The sequence below is a fragment of the Tamandua tetradactyla genome, chromosome 7 (genome assembly GCF_023851605.1).
Source record: "Tamandua tetradactyla isolate mTamTet1 chromosome 7, mTamTet1.pri, whole genome shotgun sequence".
Classification (NCBI taxonomy): Eukaryota; Metazoa; Chordata; class Mammalia; order Pilosa; family Myrmecophagidae; genus Tamandua; species Tamandua tetradactyla.
In genome coordinates, this window is record NC_135333.1 from 16842208 (window position 1) to 16865360 (window position 23153).

At 38.8% G+C, this 23153-nt stretch overlaps 1 protein-coding gene and 1 long non-coding RNA gene across 2 annotated transcripts in view; one reads left to right on the forward strand and one right to left on the reverse strand.

The window, feature by feature from the left end:
- Positions 1 to 23153, forward strand: part of KIF26B (kinesin family member 26B) — a 539881-nt gene that overhangs the window by 26779 nt on the left and 489949 nt on the right. The gene's annotated exons all lie outside the window — the stretch shown is intronic.
- Positions 1 to 23153, reverse strand: part of LOC143689508 (uncharacterized) — a 39397-nt gene that overhangs the window by 14102 nt on the left and 2142 nt on the right. The window lies entirely within an intron of this gene.

The following is a 23153-nucleotide window of genomic DNA, read 5'->3' on the forward strand; positions in this document are numbered from 1 at the left end:
TTATTTACTTCTCTATCTATGAAATGAAGAGGTAGGATTCTTGCCTTTTGGTTTTGATTTTACTTAGTGTCTGTGTCTGTGTATGTGTGTGTGAGTGTGAGTGTGTGTGTGTTTTCTTCTTGCCTGCTGGTGTTGGATACTGGTAATGGCAAGTCATATCTGTTTTTGATTAGTAAAATGACCTTCAAATAAGAGCAGGAAAAAAATGCTGTCTTTAACTTGGAACCCTGTATTTTTTTTTTCTATAGCAAATTTAATAGCTTCTTGTCCTTTGTTTTTAGCTGAATAAATCAAAGACTTGGTCTGGGGGAATTATAGCATTTTGTTTAGAGAAGAGGTAGAGGAGTTATATGAAGAGCTCACATAGGGATGGGTTAGTTTGCCTTCTACCTAAGATAGAGAAACTTGAAGATAGAGGATGAGACTGGGTTGTGCAGGTCAGTAGAGCTTTCTTTGGCAGTGGCATGAAGGAACCAGGCACTTTCTGATGTTTCTGGGCAGAGAATATTTTGCCCCTTAGGAGAGTATCACACAGATGTCAAAAACCCCTCGAACAGCTCTTTTACAGGAAGATTTAAATATCAAAATGATTCCTGAGCCACAGATGCAAGCTATTCTAGACACGTTCAGGAAGTAGAGTACTTGCCATGTGCTGAGTACTAAACAAGGAGCTCAGTATTTTCAAGTGCAACCAAATCACTGAATTTGACCTTGCAGTTGTTATAGTGGGGTTGGGGCTGCATTTTCAAATAAGGGGAGCAGTGTTTTTATGGCTTTGGTTTTTACTCAGTTATTTTTTTTCTGAGTCCTTTGAATGACCAGAAAATTCTTGGGCTGTCCCTTTAGTCAGATGTTTCTTGGTGGTCTTTAAGTTATTTTTGAGCGCATGAAACACTCAAGAAAATGCTCTAAAGGGAAAGACCCAAATGACCTCCCTAAGTCACTCGTCACCAACTGAGTCGTCAAACATCTGTTAAGCTCCTCAGATGTACCACCTGCTTGTGTTACAGATTTGAAAACGAATGAGACAGAGTTTGGTCTTGAGAGGCTTACCAACTAGTGAAGGCAGACATGTCAATAAAGACGTGCCGTAAGGTGGGACCAGAGCTGCCACTGAAGTGTGACTTGGGCAGAGTCCGGGCATAAAAGAGAGTGTGGCCATTTCCGCGGGCAGTTGAGGTGGTGTCAGAAAGTCCAGGACCAAAGCCTTCGTCTGTTCCTTGAAGAACCAGCAGGTGTTTGCCTCCGCAATGGAGAGCAGAGCTGCAGGGGCAAGGGCAGTGCAGCGGGTGGCCTCGAGAGCACGGCATGGGTGGGCAACGGCAGTGACGGCGACGGTGGGCGATGAGCGGGTGGTGGAGGCCTGGTGGACTGTGTTCTGATGAGGAATTTTAATCAGGGACCAGGACAGGGTTGTCCTTTAGGGTAACCGCCGGCAGCAGCAAGAAAAAGAATCAGAGAGAGACAAGACCTCAGCTGGTGAAAGGCAAGAGACGGTTGTTGATACTTTTAAAGGACTGTTCTGCTATATAAGCATCTGGTTTTACTGGAATTTTGTTCCTCATGGAAATAACATGAAGACGTCGGACCCTCTGCATTTCTAAGGGTGGTATAGACTCTTAGAGGCTGGAGGTGGTGCTAAGAGCGCAGGTGTAGGAGTCCATGGATCTGAGTTCTGACACTGGCTCTCCACGTAAACAGTGACTGCACACTGTCCTTACTTCAGCTTCCACATCTGCAAAAATGGGGGGACACCCCCTTTCCAGGTTATCAAGATCATTACATGAGATGGTTCCCTGTTAAAATGCTTAGCATGAGGAAATGAATACCTGGTAGCTGTCATCGCCAGTCTTTAATTCCTAAGTTGTGACCTTTGCTATGTGTGGCCCAGTGCTTTAAGAGAGGGAACTTGTAGTCCCTTTTGAAATTTACAGATCTGCTTGTGCAGTCCCGATCCCGTGGTAAGTTTTCTGCCTGCTGTAGGTGTGCCGTTCACGGGCCAGCAGTCACCCTGGAAGGGTGGGGCAGGGAAAACGGAAGGAAGCCAAGCCTCAGAAATAGGCACAGACTTGTTTATGGCCAGCGCAGGACTTGGAGTCCTTCTGAAGTCACTGCTGCAGAATTCTTGTTTTCTATGGTGGGTTAGCTGGGGGTCGGGAGGGGTCTCCTCTAGCCCTTCTCCCCCATCTCCACCTGCAACAGACCCCGTCAAACACTGAGAGGCCTGGGAGAGCTGCAACAATTATTGTGCCAGAAAGGAATTTGCCAAAGCTCTCGGCGATCTTTCTATATTAAAGTTTCTTTTCTTTACCTCTTTCATACGCAAATTTAAGCCTTTTTTTCCCCTTTAAATCACTTTTGTGCTGTTTAACCTCTTTGCCCTGATTTTCCCCTCTCCTTTTATAGTCCGGTCCAGCTGATGGATCACCTGGGTAAGATTGCCCCCTGGCTTTGTGAAAGTAGCAATTAACTCCCACCCCGAGAAGGTAGTGTGTTGTGTTGCACGGCAGCCTTGGTGTGGAGGATGGGTCGACTCTTTTCATTTGAAAGTAGGATATCGATGAGCACGAATGCCAATTTACCGCACAGGCTCTTGCCAACCCGTCTTGATCTCATTATGGTGTAAATTTTCCAGATTGTATCGCATTAGCTCAGGAGAATTCAGGAGAGAAAAATGTAGTAAAGTAAAAACACACCCATACACAGGCACACGCACACAGAAGAAAAGGAATATTTTTTCCATTATCTATAATGAAGGTAAAAATCAACCTGGCCCTGCCTGGCTGTGTCTGGAAGGCCCTGTGGTGGGTGTACCGAGGGTGGATGGGTAGGTGTAAAACCCTGAAACAGGTTTTCAAGTACTTTATATTTTTGGTTTATACCTTTGATTCATTTTACAATTGGTTTTTTTTTTTTTGGAACTCATGATTTTGGGGAAAGGTCAGACTGTCAGGTCTATTCGTCTGACCCTTCCAGCCTCAGCGTTGTGAGAGAGAAGGAGGGAGGTTGATGTGGACTCTGATGGTGCTAATTTTGTAGGCCTGAGATTTGTGTGCATCGGACAATAAGGAATGTAAGATCGTTCTGCTGTGTTTTTTTTTAAATAGTTTCATTGAGATATGATTTATATACCATAAAACTCACCATTTTAAGTGCAGAATTCAATCGTTTTTGGTATATTTGTGTATTTGCAGAGTTTGGCACCTATTAGAATGCACCATTAGATGGTGATCTAATTTGAGAACCTTTTCATCACTCCAAAAATAAACCTCATGCCCATTACCCACACTCCCCATTCTCTCCCTGCCCCCGCTCTAAGCAACCACTAATCTACTCAGTCTCTGTAGATTTGCCCATTCAGGGCATTTCATGTAAGTGGAATCAAACTGTATGTGGTCTTCTGTGTTCTTCAACTTTGGATAATGTTTTTGAGGTTCGTACACGTCATTCTTTTCATTGCCAGGAGGTATTCATTGTGATGTACCACATGTCACTTATAAATTCATCAATTGATGGATATGTGGGTTGTTTTTCAATTTTGACTATTATGAGTGATGCCACTATGAAGATTTGTGTACATATCTTTGTGTGGACGTATGTTTTCATTTCCTGTGGGTAGATAGCTAGGAGTGGAATTGCTGGGCCATGTGGTTCCTCTATGTTTAACATTCTGAGAAACATCTAAACTGTTTTAGAAAGTGGATACAACATTTTACATTCCCACTAACAGTACATGAGGATTCCTGTTTGTCCACATGTTTGTCAGCAATTTTTATTATCCATCTTTTTGATTACAGGCATGCTTTGCTTTATTACAATCACAGATATTATGGGGTTTTTTTTTGTGTGCAAATTGAAGGTTTGCGCGGCCACCCTGTTTTGAACAAGTCCATCAGTGCCATTTTTCGAACATCATATGCTCATTTCGTGTCTCTCTGTTACATCTTAGCAATTCTCTCAATATTTCAAGTGTTTTCATTATTATTATATGTTATGGTGATCTGTGATCAGTGATCTTTGATGTTACTATTGTAATTCTTTTGGGGCACCATGAACTGTGCCCATATGGAACATTGAACTTAGTCGATAAATGCTATGTGTTCTACAGGTTATTTCCCATCTCTCTTCTCCTCAGGCTTTCCTATTCCATGAACCCAACAATATTGAAATTACTCCAGTTAATAACCCTACAGTGGTCTTTGGGTTTTCAAGTGAAAGGAAGAGTCATACGTCTCTCAAATTAAATTTAAAAAATAAAAAAGAGCTAGAAATGATTAAACTTAGTGAGGGAGGCACCTCGAAAGCTGAGATAGGCTGAAAGCTAGGTCTTTTAGGATAAGCTGTTAGTCAAGTTGTGAATGTAAAAGAAAAGTTCTTGAAGGAAATTAAAAGTGCTACTCCAGTGAACACACAGATGGTAAGAAACCAAAACAACTTTATTGCTGATATGGAGAAAGTTGTAGTGGTCTGGATAGAAGATCAAACCAGATACAACATTCCTTTAAGCTAAAGCCTAATTCAAAGCAGGCTCTAACTCTCTTCCATTCTATGAAGGCTCAGAGAGGGAGGAAGCTACAGAAGAAAAGTTTGCAGCCAGCAGAGGTTAGCGTATGAGATTTAAGGAAAGAGGCCATTTCTGTAACATAAAAGTACAAGATGAAGCAGCAAGTGCTGATATAGAAGCTTCAGGAAATTACCCAGAAGATCTAGCTAAGATAATCAATGAAGGTGGCTACACTAAACTACAGATTTTCAGTGTAGATGAAACAGCCTGATGTTGCAAGAAGATGCCATCTGGGACTTTCATAGCTACAAAGGAGAAGTCAGTGCTTGGCTTTAAAGCTTCAAAGGACTGCTGACTCTCGTGTTAAGGACTAATGCAGCTGGTGACTTTAAGTTGAAACCAACGCTCATTTACCATTCTGAAAATCCTAGGGCCTTTAAGAATTATGCTGAATTTGCTTTGCCTAAACTCTATAAATAGAACAACAAAGCCTGGGTGACAGCGCATCTGTTTACAGCATGGTTTATTTAATACCTTAAGCCCATTGTTGAGACCTACTGCTCAGAAAAAAGATCCCTTTTAAATGTGAGTGCTCATTGACCATGTACCTGGTCACCCAAGAGCTCTGATGGAGATGTATGCGAACACAACAACTGCTCTTCAGCCCATGGATCAAGGAGTCTTTTCAACTCTCAATTCTTATTATTTAAGAAATATATTTTGTAAAGCTGCCAGAGATAGTGATTCCTCTGATGGATCCAGGCAAAGTCAATTGAAAACCTTCTGGAAAGGATTCACCATTCTAGATGCTACTAAGAACATTCATGACTCATGGGAGGAGGTCACATATCAACATTAACAGGAGTTTGGAAAAAGTTGATTCCAACCCTCATGGATGAATTTGAGAGATTCAAGACTTTAATAGAGAAAGTAACTGAAGATGTGGTGGAAATAGCAAGAGATCCAGAATTAAAAGTGGATCCTGAAGATGTGACTGAATTGCTGCAATCTCATGATAAAACTTGAAGGGATGAGGAGTTGCTTCTTATGGATGAGCAAAGAAAGGAGTGTTTTTTTTTCAAAAACGTAATTTTATTTTTTAAAATTTATTTTGTATTATCAAGCCAAAACTACATACAAACATGAACATTCTTTTCATACAAACATTCCATGTATGGTGTACAATCAGTAGCTCACAATATCATCACATAGTAGTGTATTCATTACCTGATTATTTTTTAGAACATTAGCATCACTCCAGAAAAAGAAGTAAAAAGAAAAAAGAAAAAAACTCACACATACCATACCCTTACCCCTCCCTCTCATTTACCACTAGTATTTCCATCTACTCAATAGATTTTAACCTTTGTTCTCCCTATTTTTTTTCTATACTCCTTACCACTCCCTTTCATTGTTCACTGGTATTTCAGACTTCTCTATTTTAACATTTGTTCCCCCATTATTTATTTATTCTTAATCCATGTTTTTTTACTCCTCTATCAATATTGTTGATAAAGGAGCATCAGACACAAGGTTTTCACAATCACATAGTCGCATTAGTGTATCATACTTTCATCTTCAAGAAAACTGTCTTATACCTTTTGTTCCCTCAATTCTTAGAGTACATACTTTCATATGTCTTTTTTTAGTTTTTGTACTTTAACTTTTTGAGTCCCTTCTCATTCCTTTCAGTATATACATTTCATGTTTCTTTATGGTTACCATGGGGCTTAAATTTTACATCCTAAATCTATAATAATGTTTGATTTGATATCACCTGAACTTCAATAGCATATACGAACACTGTTCTTTTACCCCACTCTGCCTCTCCATTTTTGTTGAACCTGTTACAAATTATGTCATTATAATTATACATCCCAAACCATAGATTTATCATTACTTTGTATGCATTTGCATTTTAGAATCTGTAAGAAGTAAAAAGTGGAGTTGCATATGAAAATACAGTTCAATAGTACTGGCATTTATAATTACCCATTTAGTTGCCTTTATTAGAAGTCTTTCTTTATGCTGCTTTGTTCCTGTCCAGTGTCCTTCTCGTTTCAATCTGAAGAATTCCTTTTAGTGTTGCTTGTAGGTCAGGTCTATTGGTGACACATTTCTTTAGCCTTTTTTTTTTTAATCCTGTAATGTCGAAATCTTTCCCTTATTTTTGAAAGGCAGTCTCATTGGATGTAGAATTCTGGGTTGGCAATTATTTTCTTTCAGCCCTTTAAATATTTCATCTCACTGCCTTCTTGCCCCCATGGTTTCTTGTGAGAAAGCAGCACTTAATCTTACTGGGATTTCCTTGTACATGGCATGTGGCTTTTGTCTTGCAGCTCAGAGCTGTGTCGTTCTCCTTGGCCTTGGACAGTTTGAGTACTGGCCATGTTTTGATATGTCTGGCCATGCTTCTCTTTGAGTTTATCCTTTTTGGCTTTCCTTGGACTTCTTGAATGTGCATATTCGTGTCATTTGTTAAATTTGGTATTATTTCTTTGAATACTTACCTTTTGTCTCTTTCCTTCTTTCTTCATTTTCGATTTCCATAATGTGTGTTCTGGTTCACTTGATGGTGTCCCACAAGTCTCTGAGACTCCATTTGCTTTTTTAAATACTTTTTTATTTTTTTCCTCAGTTTAAATCATTTCAATTGCCTTGTCTTTGGATTTAGTGATTATTTTTTTCTTCTGCTAGCTCCAAGCTGCTGGTGAAAACATCTAGGGAGTTTTCCAATGTTTTTATTGTGGACTTCAACGTTCTGTTTGGTTACTTTTAAAAATTTCTCTCTGTTGAGATTCTCATATTGTTCATTCATTGCTTTCCTAATATCCTTTTGTTCTTTCTCTGTGTTTTCCTTTATCTCCTTGAGCATATTGAGTATAATTTTTTTGGTCCTTGTCCAGTGTGTCTGAAGTCTGGTTTCCTTGGTTGATCATTTCTGATTTTTATCCTGTTCCTTTGGATGGGCCATAATTTCCTATTTCTTTGTTTGTCTTATAATGTTTAATTGCACACTGTACATTTTAATAGTTTAAAGCAATAATTCTGAGATTTAGTCCCTGAAATGTCTGTTCTTTAAGCTTATATCCAGCTTGTGTTGTGACAGATTTCCTTGAGTGTCATGGGCTAACAAAAACAAACCAACCAACTAAAAACACCTTTCACAGGCTTTGCAAATCGTCTCTGCATTGGTGAGTATTCTTCTGAGTTTAGCTCTCCTATCAAGAAAGTCTGCCTGAGGGAAGAGAAATGAAACAAATTAAAGTTTCAGTGGCTGAGAGATTTCATACAGAGTCGAGAGGTCATTCTGGAGGTTATTCTTATGCAGTATACAGATATCCCTTTGCTGTTTTTGGGTATTGGAGTAGCTAGAGAGAAATCCCTGAAACTGTTGAACTGTAACCCAGTAGCCTTGATTCTTGTAGATGATTGATGATGGTAGAGCTTCTAAGGTGTGACCATATGATTGTGAAAACCTTGTGACTCACACTCCCTTTATCTAGCATATGGACAGATGAGTAAGAAAAAAAGACAAAAACAACCACAACAATGGGGGATGGGGAGCATGGGATGTTTGAAGTATTCTTTTTTTACTTTTATTCTTCTTATTTTTTTTTTAAGTAATGAAAATGTTCAAAAATGGATTGTGTTGACGAATGCACAGCTATGTGGTGATACTCTGAACCACTGATTGTACAATTTGGATGATTATATGGTATGTGAATATACAATATATCACAATAAAATTGCATTTTTTTAAAAAAAAAGGAAGGTCAGCCTGAGGCAAACGCCAAGTATAGGATCCTCTCTTTCTTTTCTGAGCCTCTGTATTGTCCTGGACTTGTGCTTGCTTGTGACCTTGGGTAATCTCTTTACAGGAATTAGAGTGCCTCCTCTCCTCCCTATGAAATAGACTCTCTCCCTCTCCTGCTAACTTTATTATATGACTATGTAGCTGGTGATTCTTTGCCTCAGGCTGTTGGGATTTAACTGTTTCTTAAACTGCTTTAGTTGTTTCTGCCTACAGGGCCAATCCTATAAGGACCAGCCAGAGATGAGTTTCCTATTTCAGTCTTTCAGGATGCCGCCGGATTGATTGGCACTGCCATAAGGGCACCCTAGTATATGCATAGTGGCTATTCTGCTCCTGCTGGAACAGGGCCACTGGCCCTTAGGGGAGCTGAGACTAGCTCCACACTGCACGGGAAGGGATGGTGAGGGGCCAGAAAGGGTGCCACAAGCTTTCCTACCACTTTAAAGCTGCATTTACTTGATGTGGCACTCACCCTGCAATCCTTTAATTGTTTTCCAGACATTTAAGGAAATAGTTTTGCTGGGTTGGGTAATTTTTCAAAGATTTGGGGGTGGGAGAAGGTAGGCACCGTGAAGCTTCTGCCATCTCGATCCCCCAGGATTCACTATGGTTTTGATTTGCTTTTCCCTAATAACTAGTGTTGTGCTTTTCATGTGCTATTGACAAGTTGTATATCTTCTTTGGGGAAGTTATATATCTTCTTTGGGGAAATGTTTATTCACCTCTTTTGTCCATTTTTTTAATTGGGCTATTTGTCTTTTTTGTAATTGAGTTACTTGTTATATATAACAACATTTGTTACATTGTTAATGTTTCTTATAAATTCTAGGTACTAGTCCCTTCTCAGTATATGATTTGAAAATATTTTCTCCCTGTCTGTGGGTTGTTTTTTTTACTTTCTTGATGGTTTTGTTTGAAGCTCAAAAGTTTTTAATTTTGATGAAGTCCAACTTACCAAATTTTCTTTTATTGGTTGTACTTTTGGCATTATATTTAAGAAATCATTGCCCAACTCAAGGTCACAAAATTTGCTCTATATTTTCTTCTAACGGTTTTATAATTTTAACTCCTACACTTAGGTTTGTGATCCATTTTGAGTTAATATTCATTTTTCCTGTAGTGAGGCTTTTTCCTAGTCGCATTCAGATTTCAGCAAGTTAGACTTACAATGACCATTGCAGATTTTCTTTTCTGTTCTTTATTTTTTAATAAAACCTGCATAATGGCCAGTAGAGTCACGATTGCAAAGCTTGACATGAGAGTTGGCACATAAACATGCAGAAGTAGGAATCCTGCCAAAATCTCTAACACAATCTTCTGAGGCTGGGGGAACTGTCACACAGGCAACTTACAGGAAGGAGATGGACTCCAGGACCTTGGCACTGATCCGAAGAAAGCTTGACCTCTTAGCCAGCATCAGAGGTGACAAAGCAAACAAGCCATCAGAGAGAAGCCTGGGTGGCATGCCACAATTAAGTTATTATGGCACCAGGGCAGCCTGCCAAGCCAGCTGTCAGAGGGCAGACAGAGAAATCAAATTTTTTTTTTGCTGGGGTGCTGTCATGCAGTTATTTGATAAAGCTGTCTGTCTGTTTTTGAATCCATTTCTGCTTTCAGTGGATTTTTTCTTTTAACCCAACCCCCTAACCAACCTCCTGCAAAAGACACAAATGTTCTCTTTTATATACCTCTTATTTTTCTCCAAAATCCTCCAAGGATTAGATATAATTTTCAGGGAAGTTGGAGGAAGTGAGATTCTGGGCTGATTTTTAAACAAAAACCAAGGCACAAGCTAGAAGTCACTAGGTGGAATGACATCATAGGATGTTCCCTCTTGAGGCACTGATCGTGAGAGCAAATTGAATGGTAGAGTGTCAAGATGAGCTTTTATATTTTGTAACTTGAACTCCAGGTCAGGTCTCAAAACACTTTAAACACATTAGCAGAAATAGCTCAGCCCACCAAGTCAATTGAGGGGTGATGTAGTACTTATTCTGGGTTGATCTTTCCATTTGTATACACATGTGCAAATTATGCTTTGTACACACAGGTACACACTGCATACATTCTCCTAGTGGAGTGGTTTCTCATTTAATGTTCCCTCACCCCCATATTGATTTGAAAATCTTGGTGAGGGGAGGATATATTGAAAATCAAATATACATACCTGTCTTGTATAAAAATAAGAAATAGTGTCAGTATAAAAAAATCTGAGTTTATACCACAAATTATAGAGAGCATCAGTTTTCATCACAAAATCAGTAGTCTATTGTTTTAGTTTGCCAGTTGCCAGAATGTAATATGCCAGAAACAGAACAGCTTTTAAAAAAGGGGAGTTTAATAAGTTGCAAGTTAACAGTTTATAGGCCATGGAAATATCCCAATTAAAACAAGTCTATAAAAATGTCCAATCAAACGCATCCAGAAAAAGATACTTGGTTCAAGAAGGCCGATGAAGTTTAGGGTTTCTCTCTCAAGTGAGAAGGCACATGGCGAACACAGTCAGGGCTTCTCTCTCAGCTGGAAGGGCACATGGCGAACACGGCGTCATCTACTAGCTTTCTCTCCTGGCTTCCTGTTTCATGAAGCTCCCTGGGAAGCGTTTTTCCTTCTTCATCTCCAAAAGTCACTGGCTGGTGGACTCGCGGCTTCGTGACATTCTCTACTCTCTCAGATTCTCTCGCTTTCTCCAAAATGTTTCTTCTTTTGTAGGATTCCAGTAAACAAATCAAGACCCACTCGAATGGGTGGAGACACGTCTCTACCTAATCCTGCTTAACAGTCACTCTTGATTGAGTCACATCTCCAGGGAGATGATCTAATTACAGATTCAAACATACAGTACTGAATAGGGATTAGAAGAAATGGCTGGATTTATAAAATGAGGTTAGGATTAAAACGTGGCTTTTCTAGGGTACATAATCCTTTCAAACCAGCACATCTATGGGTTACCTGTAGAGAGATGTTTTTTCTTGGTTCAATTAAAATGAAAGTTTTCAGGAATTATTTTATTATATGTGGAGGAGCACCTGTGTCTTTTGTCTCCCAGAGATCGGAGTACAGGGCTTTGCAATGAACGGTGAATGGTTTTTGGTAAATGTGGCTGACCATTTGCTTACTCCTAAACTTTGGTAGTTGATGCAAGTTTATTTTCCTGCATCATATACAGATGCGTTAGTGAATATGTCTCTTGTTTGCAGTGAAAAAGTATGTTCAGAGCAATTTTTTTAGATGTTTAGAACATTTATAGCTCAGTGCAGTGGAAGGTCATTCCAGACTGAAATCCAAGACTTTCTAATCTACATTAATATTTAGAGTCAAACTTTTCTTTAATGTTTCTCTGGGATTATGATGATCACTCCATACAAATTTAGTTCAGCTCAGAGTTTTGAGAACCTGCTGTGTGCTAAGGCTGTAGGTAAGAATGATTCCAGCCTTCAAGAAGAGTATAATTAGGTAGGCTCTGGAGAAAATTCAGAGATACAAGACGTGAAATTAAGCAAATCTGAACACCTTTCTTGGGTTGTCTGATTACTCCGAAACTAAGCGTTTTTCTCAGTCAACAAGTACTGTGGTGTCTCTTTGCAAAGTTGGAAGGCATTGGTACAATATAAGTCTCGTGTCACAGGAAATGACAGCAATTTAATGACTAACATCAAGAATCCCATTTGCCACCAGTTTATATTTTCTCAAAATAGGTCTCCCCTCACGTGTATTCTACTTTTCTAAATAACGGCATTTCCCAGAAACCATGGTCTGAGCTGGGTTCCGCAGAGGCTGGCAGCACCCTCTGTAAATTGTGGGAAAGTCACTCTAGCAAAGAATGGCCCTATTTCCTTAACCTCAAATTAACTGTCATCTTGCTAACACCTTGCTGAATTTCTTTATTTTCTGCTTTATTTGGGGGCAACTCAGACCAATTAAACAGCCTTGGTTAGGTATCCCTTGCTTAAAACAATCTCCTTTGGTCTGTGAGGTACAAATAATCGAACTTTAGGGTTGACAGGAGTAGTTCTGAGAGTGTGAGCCTGATGGAGAGTGGAAGGAGAGGGGTAGGGCTCGAGATCAGCAGTGAGAACACCTGCGGCGCAGTCCCACTTCCTGCCCGGAAAGCCCTGTGCTCAGTAACTCACCTTCAGCCTGGTCCTCTGTAGACTGGGAATCCTAATATCTGCCCCACTTATATTTCAGGCAAGAATCAAATGAGATAGTGGGAGTGTTCAATAAATTAAAGTGACATGAATGTTAAGGGAATGATTATAGATATCATCAAAGTAACTATGCTAGTGTCGGACAAAATGTCCAGTACTTTTCTAAACAATTTAATTCTCCAAAATAAAGGATAACAAGCCCTTTGAGATAACTAGTCATTTGGCTAATGCAGGACTGCCCCTCTGGTCACTTCCTTCTCTCAGCCTGAGGGGCAGGAAAAGAGGTGATTGAAGATCTTTGTCTTGACAAAATGCTCAGTGCACTCCCTTGTGGGTCAGGAGAATGTGGATTGGAGAGTCTGGACATTTCAGTTTTGCAAGTGGAAATGGGTAGCTGTGTGTGTGTGTGTGTGTGTGTGTGTGTGTGTGTGTGTGTGTGTGTGTGTGTGTGATGCTAACTCAATTTCATGGCTAGAAGAGAGAATGTTGAAGAGTTATTAGAAAATTTTTTATTCACAAAATAGGATAAGTTGCCTCAGGGCCTTGAAGAATAGGCAAAAGATATGGAATTAATTTTTGATAGTAAGGAGCTAATTCATAGTCTTGACCTTTAGATGGGTATGATGAAAACTGTGGTTGAGGATTATTTTTCTATTCTTGGAAAAATCCAAGTTCGGATGAGAATCTAAATGAGGATAGTAAATACTGAAATAGGAATGAAAGGGCAGATGTGAGTCACTGTTGAGCATAGGTGTGGCCGGGTTGGTTCTAGTTTTCCCAGGTGAAGCTGGGTGGGTAGGAGAGGGCCAGTGCAGGAACAAGCAAAACCTGCCCCCTCTCTCTGATAGATGTTCCAAGATTTTGCTTTTATACAATCATGTTTGGGTTTGGCATTGGCTCAACTTTGGGGAGAAAATTTTTGAACTTTCCCTTTATGCTCTGCAAACTAATGACAAGACATGGTTTGAGAAATTAGCTCCTGAGTAAGTTCCATTTACAAAAATGTTCAAACTTTAAAGAATTGTGAATTGTTACTATTTTGCATTGATGACTTTTTTTCTTTCAAATCCTGGAGAATAATGGATTATAAAGTTCTTTTATGTAATCCCAGTTCTGGAAACTTAAATATGGCTTTCCTTTTCTTTTCGATGTCATTTGCTCTAAGAACACAAAAGATAACTGTTTTCTAGGCCAGGCACACCTTGTAAGCATTTCTGTAACAAAACAGCAAACTGTAATTTTTTTTGTTTATTTTTCTTTTTTTGTTTTTTGTAGTATTTTCTTTAGCAAACTGTAATTTAAAGTTTATTTCACTCTGTTATTGCTAAGCAACAAAGAAGCCATGCTTACAGAAGGTTTTGTACTTAGACTGTCTTTAAAGAAATCTGCGGTGCACTCAGGACTCTGTTGCCCTCAGGTTGTGGAGGTGTTCTTGTTTTACTTTTCTAAAGAATCCGTAGTTAAAGGTGAGTCTCCTAGCTGTCTTCTCTTTGTGGAAAAGACCAGAATCATCCCAAGTGGAGTCCTGGTCAGAGGTCCCACAGCTGGAAGCTCATGCTGCTAAGGACTCACTTAAAAAAAAACCCTTTGTTTTGTGCCAGGTTTTATCAGAACCAAACCATTTTGTTTGTAGTCTTTTCCGCTGGAGACTCTTTTCTCAGTCTTTGCCTGGACTGGCTTGCCGTGTGTTATGGATTGGGTTGGAAGATGCAGGCGCGGCCTCGTGCCACGCTCCCTCATCAGCAGCGGGCCCTGTTGCTATGTTGGAAGTGGTTTTCCATTTCTTCAGCAGCAACTTCTGCTGGTTTTGGGAATACCAGTTCCTCACTCTTGTGCCAGTTTTGGTTTTCTGTTTTGGTTTCATACATAGGATGTCTTTTTCTATGTTTCCCTAAATGATTATCTTATATTTCTTCCTCATGTCTACTAAAAGCGCAGCATCTCTGTAAAGCTTTCCTTGATTTGAATGAAGTGATCATTTTCCCTTAGTCCCATGATGCCTCCATCTCTCTGTAAAAGAGAAGTTCTGAGTATATAAAAATATAAGCATCTATTTGTAATCCAGACTTTTCCTATGACAGGTAGGTTATGGATGCTACCAAAGATTTGGGAAATATTTGGGAAGAAGTTGTTTTCCACAATGGAAAGTAACAAAATTACTACCTAATTAATGAAATTATCTATATGTAGAGAACCACAGACAAATCCATTCAAATGAATGATTTATCAGTACTGAGTTTGTGGAGCCAGAGTATATGCTCTGAAAGATGTGATTGCATCATTACTGTGAATAGAAATCCAAAATCAGCTTAATTGTGTTGTAACATGAGGCCATGAATTGATGGTGCTGGGCTGACCAAAGAGAAGGAGAATTAGGTGTATTTGTCGTTGTACCTTAAAAACTTCCAAGGGAGAAAGTTAATTATATAACTGAAATGCCCCTAGAAGAAGGGTGGATGCTAAGCTGATGTGTACCACTGTGTCTTTCTGGTTGTTTAGGCCATTGCCCTTATTGATCTTTGGGCATCTTTCTGGATGTTGGGAATCTGTTATAATTATAATCAATCAGGGATAGGTCACACCAGGTGTTTAATACTTTGAATATCACTCCCACTGGAGGTACAGTTCATGGGTCATTCTAAGACCTTCTGAATCTTTATATCAAGATTAAATAAAATGGTGTTGAATACTTTTACAAAATAACTATTTAATCATCTTAATCATTATCTTATGATTCCTTTAAATTATTAGCTTATTGTTATCTTCAGAATATAATTGATTTACTGTATACTTAAGTAACTTCTAATGAGTTAAAGGAATAAAATATTAAAAAAAGTTTAAAAGTCTAGAAGAAAATGGAGGTGATTAATTTATGGATGAAGAAGTTTCTAAGCTTAAAAGAATGGAAGGTATTGCAAGAGAACATAGGGACAGGTTTGACTACATAAAAATTAAACTCTGTATATCAAAAACATCTGGACATTTGATAAATAAAATCAAAAGGCAGACAACAATCTGCAGAGAATATATTAAAAAAAAGAACGAAGTGTTACTATCCTTAATATATAATTTTTTGGTACAAATGTTACTGTAAACAGTAAGACCCCAGTGGAAAAGGGACAAAATTTGTGAAAAGGCTTTGCAAAAAGGGAAATAAAAATGGCTAATAAGCATAAGAAAAATTGTTCAACCTTGTTGGTAATTAAATAAATATAAATTAAAGCAACATTGAGATAACATTTTTGGTCTTGCTTAGAAAAGATTCTTTAAAATATGATAATATTTCATATAGTAAAGGATAAATTAATACAACTATATTGAAAACTATTGTGGTCAACCTAAGATTATTTTTACCCTTTGACCCAGTAATTCCACTTTCAAGATCTCTCTTAAGGGAATAATCAGAACTACAAAGTTTAATGCACAAAGATATTTTCTGAAACATTATTTATATTTATAAAGAATTGAAAGAGGGAACCTGCTCATATATCATGATTAGTTATATCAACTAATTCTAAGTGAAAATAGGACAGAATAAGATGCAAAATTGCATATGGAGAATTTCACAGTAAAAAAGTGAATGAATGTTTGTCTCTTTTATTTAACTTTATTTTTTAAACTTTTCACAATGGACATTATATTCCTCTAAAAATTTAAAATTTTGGTACATTTTATAAAAATTTGATTCCTACATACTCTTTTGAGAAATGTCTGTAGTGTACAAACCAGGTAACATGTTGTCTGTGCCTTCCTATGAGAAGTTAGATGATTTTAAACTCTATATACAGTTAAATGATCTCATTCAGGTGAATTTTTTAATAATAAATCTTCCAGAAGGGTGAGGATCACTATGTATATTTTAGGGGCCTGCACAGCCTACGGTAATTCCTTCCTTTTAGGGAAAAGAAGGAGGAAGACATCAGCAGGCATCCGTTTGTGATGTGTATTTTACTTCTTAATGCCACTGTGTTCACTAAGCTCACAATCAGATATGATGTAATCTATTTCACTTGGTTTCATGAAAAAGCAGAAAGCTTTTGCTTTATTATTATTTTTTTGGTATGCTGAGTGTGGGGAGTCACATTTCATTATTTTTCCATGTTGTGTATCTCGTTATTGCAGCACCATTTGTTGGATTTTTGTTTGTTTGTTTTGCTTGTTTGTTTATTGGGGAAGTGCATGAACCATGAATCAAACCCGGGTCTCCCGCATGGCAGGTGAGAATTCTGCCACTGAACTACCCTTGCACCCTCTTGCTTTGTTTTTTAAATAACCTTTTTTCTAAAAAAGGAATTCAATAATAACATATAATAAGAACTTATTAAGAACCAGCCACTGTTCTAAACACTGTTATATTATTTAATCTTTTTTTTATTGTGGTGAAATTTATGTAACATAACATTTGCCATCTTAACCATTTTTAAGTGTAAAATTCAGTAGTGATAATTACATTCCCCATGTTGTGCAATCATCACCGCTACCTATTGTCCAAAATTTTTCATCACCCCAATCAGAAACTCCCTGCCACTTAGGCAATAGGACCCCATTCTGCCTCCTTCCCAGCCCCTCGAAACCTCCAATCTACCTTATAGTTCATGTAAGTGGAACCATACGATATCTGTCCTTTTCTGTCCGGCTTATTTCACTTAGCATAATGTTTTCAGGGTTCGTCCCCATTGATCATTTAGTCTTCATAGCAATCCTATAAGGTAGTCCTGTTACTACACCAGTTTTACAGATAAGGAAACTGAGGGACGGCAAGTCAAGTCACGTGAAGAAGCTGGTGATCAAACTCATGATCTGACTCCAGAGTTTCTCAATCGCTGAGCCAACTTTATTTACAATTTGCACGTGCTTTACCGAGGAATTGACTCAGGCATAGACTGGCCAAGGCTGCCGTGTGATGAATCATCTGACGAATCAGTGGCAGACGAAGGTTTGGAGCGATGTATTGCTGTGTGCAGTTATCATGTGAGGAACTGAACTGTGTAAACGTAGAAAATGATTAGTTTTGTGCACTTGAAAGTTTCTTTTTGCTTTTAAATAAGCATTAATGGACTTTCCACAAGCTTTTGAGAATAATGTCCAAATAATATTATTAATATAAATTGTTAGAGCATTCCATGCCAAAGTTTGATTTTTATAGGAAGAGGAATGTGGTAGTCCCTTCTATGTAATGTCTTGATGGTCCATAAGAATCTCCACTTATACCTTGTTTCTGCCTCGGTTTACTTTGGAGCAGGCATAGTTCTTCATTGTGGCAAATGCATTTTAAACATTTTCCCCTTGTTTTTGAATTGATTTGTAGTTTCATTTTGCATAGATTGCTTGATGCAGGAGACAGTTAGGAAATGAGAGCATGACCATGTGGCACAGATTATAATGCACAAACTTTAGTTAAATAGTGATACTGCTCTGCAGACTCATTGTTGTGTGGACACGAAGGGACATTTCACTTTGTAGCCTGACAGTGTTAACAAGGTTTAGCTGATTCAAATGAAAACATTGGTCCTGGGGTCTGGATAGCCAGGAAAAATAAAGATACCTGTAACGAAGTATTTCTGTTTGCTGGCGGAAAAGCCGAAATCTTCCCTTACCAACAGTATCAGTGATTTCCTCACATTGTGTGTGTGTTTGTGTGTTGGGAGAAGCTTGTAGATTTTAACAATTGCTTGAGCAAAGCTACTATGTTCACACTGTCCAAGTGTGCTAGGTCAGGCTCCAAGGCGTTTAGCTTAAGGAGATACATTTAAAGGGAACCATGTTATAAAGGCAACTGCTTGGGAGGTCTCAATAATTGCTGGTTTTTATTGGCTGTGCTAGGACTTTATGTAGGAACGGGTGTGATCTGGGAGGCATTGCTTTACACACCGACTTTAAAAAGTCACTGTTGTATTCTCGTTTAGCTGCATTTGACATATACTCACAGCTTTCCTTTCTCTGCCTGCAGTCTAGTCAGATAATCCATTGTTGCATTTTACTTTTACTCAAGTGAATAAAACTTGTGTCAGCAGTACCTTTGAATTATGCTTATGTATTTCCTACTGCCTCTTTGGCACACAGTTTGGGAAGAGTCTGTCCTCTGCCTGAAATAGGAATACATTATTCTTCTGCTGTGCTTCAGTTTCACCATCATTTAAAGAGAGGGAGTGCAGTGGTTTTGAACAGCCTTTTTTCCTTCCTGATGCTGTGAGATATGCTAGCTGAATTACGAAGTCTTTGAACTGCACATTGCTTGAATTCCTTAGGAGAAATAGTTGAAATAAACCTGAACCTGTGATTTTTTTTTTCAGGAGGAGGGAGGGGAAAGAGTCTTGTCTTTCCACTTCTTAAAGCCTTGCCTTTGATCTTGTCAGGTGAGGGCACTTAAAGCATTTAACAGCTGGATCTTTGCTGGCTTGGTTTGTCTTCGGTGCTGCAGGGAAGGACCCTTCTGTGTGGAGTGTCCTGGGGAAGCGTCTCTGCCTTGACATGGTTCCTTGCAGGAGACGGAGGGACTGGAGCCCTTGCCCAGCACCTGAAGTTATTTTCTAGGCTCCTCAGGGTGTCTGTGTGTGGAAGGAGGATCCCAGGGACTATTTGCTTCTAGTGTTCTTTTGTTTGATTTTAGAATCTAATGCATTATGGTTACAGGTATGTAATGACACAGTGTTTAGATACTGTCCCTTCAGTAAGACCCCATTTTTTGGTTAACAAAACCACCATTCACTTGATCAGTGAGAGTTACAATGTAATGGTCCTTTATGTCTTCACCCCACAGCTACTCTAGGGCTGAATCTGTGGATCTCCCTTCTGCAGTGGTAGGGAAGTCATGACCTATCTTTTCACCCCATACTATAGCTGCCCACCTGGCCTCCCAAAATCTATTTTTTTCCCATTCCCAGTGGCCCAAAATGCTACTTTCATTGTGTTTTTCAGGTGTAGCTCTTGTAATGCTGATCACTATTTACAAAATGATGAATTTAGTGTAAATTCCTTAGACCTCCTTTTAAGGCCTTCAGGTCACCTACTTAACTTTCCAAGGTTTAGCCCCTATACGCATACTGTGTTCTAGCCCAGTGCTTCTTAAACATTAGCATGCTCTAGAATCACTTGGAAGACTTGTTACATGACAGATTCCTTGACTTCATCTCCTGAGGAGGTTTGGGATGGGTCTGAGAATTTGCATTTCTAGCATGCTTCCAGGTGATGCTTTGAGAACAACTGCTTTAGCCAAACCTACTGCTGTAGTTTAGCAGAACTTACAATTCTCCCCTACACTTTGTAATGCTTCTTCCTTTACTTCGAATACTATTCTTGGTTCATTCCACCCAGCAAACTCAGTTCATTCATCAGAGCTTCTCCCAAGGCCACCTTTATAAGATATTTCAAATGCTATGAGGACATCTTCCTTTGGCCACAATTTTACCTTTTTCATCAGAGCCTGCCATGCACTGTAGTTATTTACATTTCATCTTATTTTCCTTGTATGAATGGTAAGCTTGTAGAGAGGAACAAATTATAACTCCTCCAGTCTGTGGTAGAAAAACAGTTGTGAGATAAGAAATCCTACTTCCTATTGACTCAGCTATGCATTTAAAGATTCTGGCAAGTGCTTGAGATCCACAAAGGGCAGGAATCTTGCCGTATCCGTATTTGAATTCTCTGCAGCACCTGACTAATTTCTTACTCATAGTAGGCCTACAGTAAATATTTGCTGAATGAATAACAAGCTTAAATACTAAAGATGCTGCAGGCCTGAGAAACAGGGAGCAAGCTCTGCTGAGCCTTCTTACTTCTATTCCTATAATCCTCTTATAAACTGTTGGCCTTCTAAGAGAACATTTATTATTTTTAATGAACTGGTATGTGGCATGGTTTAAACCTATTTATTATCCTTCAAAAGTTAGCCTGGAATAGTATCCATCAGCCAGGAAGATCTGAGAAAGGGCGGGATGCACCTTTGTCCCCAGGTTAATGCTTCTCGAGAGAAGCGTGCTTTGAAGAGGGCGGGAAGACTGATCTTTTATTTTACCTCAGCATAATTATGATAACTTTGTTCTTTAAAATGCACATGCACACACACACACATACTTTATGAGTCTCTTACAGCCAGTAATAGTGGTTGTGTTGTTATACTTTGGGGAGTCTTGAGAAGCAGGGACAATCACGGGAGAAGAGGTATATTTTTAAGAATTTAATTTTCAGTGCTTGATTTTAAAAATTTATAAAAGTAAGACATGCTCATTGTAAGCAATGCAAATGGTATGGAAGTATATAGAGCCCAAAATTACAATAACCCTGGAAAAGTGTGTGTTTATAATTTTAAGCAATGTATGGAGATGTTATGACCTGGGAATGCCAAAATGTAAAGTAAATGGCCTTTAGAATATAGAGAACCATCAGCTATTGGTTTGTTTCTCAGGATAAATCAAGGTATGATTTTTCTAGTATCCTCAAAATGATTAACACTCCTATATAAATGGTAGAACCTTTGAATTGCACAGGTATGTATAAGTTTCACATTTGAGAATATCCCCGTGGCTGCCAGCGTCATGAGTATGCTCTGTATATAGATGCCCTTAGCCAGGCTATGGGCCAGAAAAAGTTAGGGAATGTGATCCGTTTTGTGATTGTATGCATTCACTCGTTTATTCACTCCTCAACTATTCACTGAGTGTTTACTCCATGTTGCCTCACACGGGACTGAGCAAAATAAACCCAGTGCCTGCTTTTAGGGAGGTTCAGTGAGGATAGCGGAGTCAATGCAGTCTCTGGGCCTAAGTTCAAATCCCAGATCAGCATTTACTAATCTGTGTGCTTTCAATCAGTTGAGTCACTAGGCCTCGATTTTCATCATCTGCAAAATGGGAATAATGAAAGTACTTACCTCAAAGGTTATTGTATGGATTAAAATAAGGAATGCATGTATAATAATTAGAACAGAGCCTGACAGTTGATAAGTGCTCAATAAATGTTAGTTATTATTTATAATTGGGGTGAGGGTAGACATCAAACAATAATAAATAATATAAGGTTATAAACTGAGTTAACTTTAAAAAGGAAAGATGAATTGTGCTATGAGAAACTATAACATTGTAATTTAGAATGGGAGGTCAAGGAAGCACAGTAGTCGGCTGATGCAGGAAGGAGGCCAGTTTGGCAGGGGTGGAGTAAGCAAGGGAGAGTGGCCTGAGCTGAACTGGAGTCCAATTCATTAACCAGGCCACAAGGTTAGTGAGAGAGCTGAACCAGACACAGGTCTCCTTACTCCTGATGCATTGACTAGAAAATCCTTGACCCTCAAACTTTGATCACATTTAGTTCCTATCAGAAACAAATCTAATTGTCTTTAGACATGTGCTTGAAAGCAATGACAGGTCCTCATACTAAAAAAGGACCAAGTGTTAGTATATATAATACACAATATATATATGTATGTATATATAATATGCATATATTATATAATATATACATGTGTGTACATGCATGCTTCTCTCCCTCCCCCTTCTCTCTTTTCCTCCCTTCCTTGCTCTTTCCTGTTTTCCTTGGGGTGGTAGGGCTCAGAGGTCTACATAATTGGTGGCTGAATAGGTAAGAATTCAGGCTGCTCCGTCTTTTCCAGATGTAAGTCATCTGACCCATTTGGCTCTTTATGAATCCATCCATCCATCTATCCATCTGTCCATCCATTCATTCATCCATCCATCTCTCCATCCATTCACTTGTTCATTCATTTATTCATGCAATTCATAAATATTAACAAAAGGGCAATCATGAGTAAAGTGTTTGTGCTAGGTATTTGCAGTGGTCAACCAAACCAACCCAGTTAGTCTCTGTCCTTGTGCAGTGTACAGTTTCTCAGCAATAAATCAACGGGAAGTTATCATATACTTGAAATGTGCTACTAATGTGCTATGGGATACAAAAAAGTATGTAAGTTGGTCCTAAACCTCACAAGGAATTTACAGTCTGGTTGATTCCACAAGGCTTTTCTTTACTGGCTTATTTATTTTTAATTTCTAAGATAGGGGCAGTGATCTTCCCGAGTCTCATTACTCCCCTGAATCTCATTTTCACAGATGCTCAGAGGACAGGGAGACTATGGCAGCAGCGCATTGCATTCAATGAGGAACAGAATTTCCTGAACCATTTTTCATTTCCCTCCTGGTCTCTTGAGTCTAGTTGATCTTGACTAGAGCCCTGATAATCTCCTAGACAAAATATTTAAATCTTCTCCAGCTCTGGAGACTTTGAGAAGAGGATATTGTGGCTGAAGTCCTAAATATTTTGGAATATCATTAATGCAAGCGTTACATAGCAGATGCTGTTCAGCACAAACTCTATCCCAAGAGACTGTCCATATCTTTGTAGATGGAAATGCACACGTGTACTCATAAATTTCCCCAGCCTCCTAATTTTGTGTCCTACTCCCCTTTGGGGCTAACCCCTGCTTTCTTCCCTTGGCCATTGGTTACATTTTTCTTTTTCTTTTTAGAAAGAGGATGAAAAATAGCCACAGTAAATGACTGACAGAGGCTTGAATTGTCATTGTTCTCTTTTCCAGGGGGAGCTTGTCTTTTTCATTGAAATCAAAGCTCTAATCTGAAGTTGAGTTTCAGATGAGGCAGGGCTGATTTGGGATAATAGGATTTTCCAAGCATTCTCAAAATCACGGTATATACACATAGGCAAAACACTA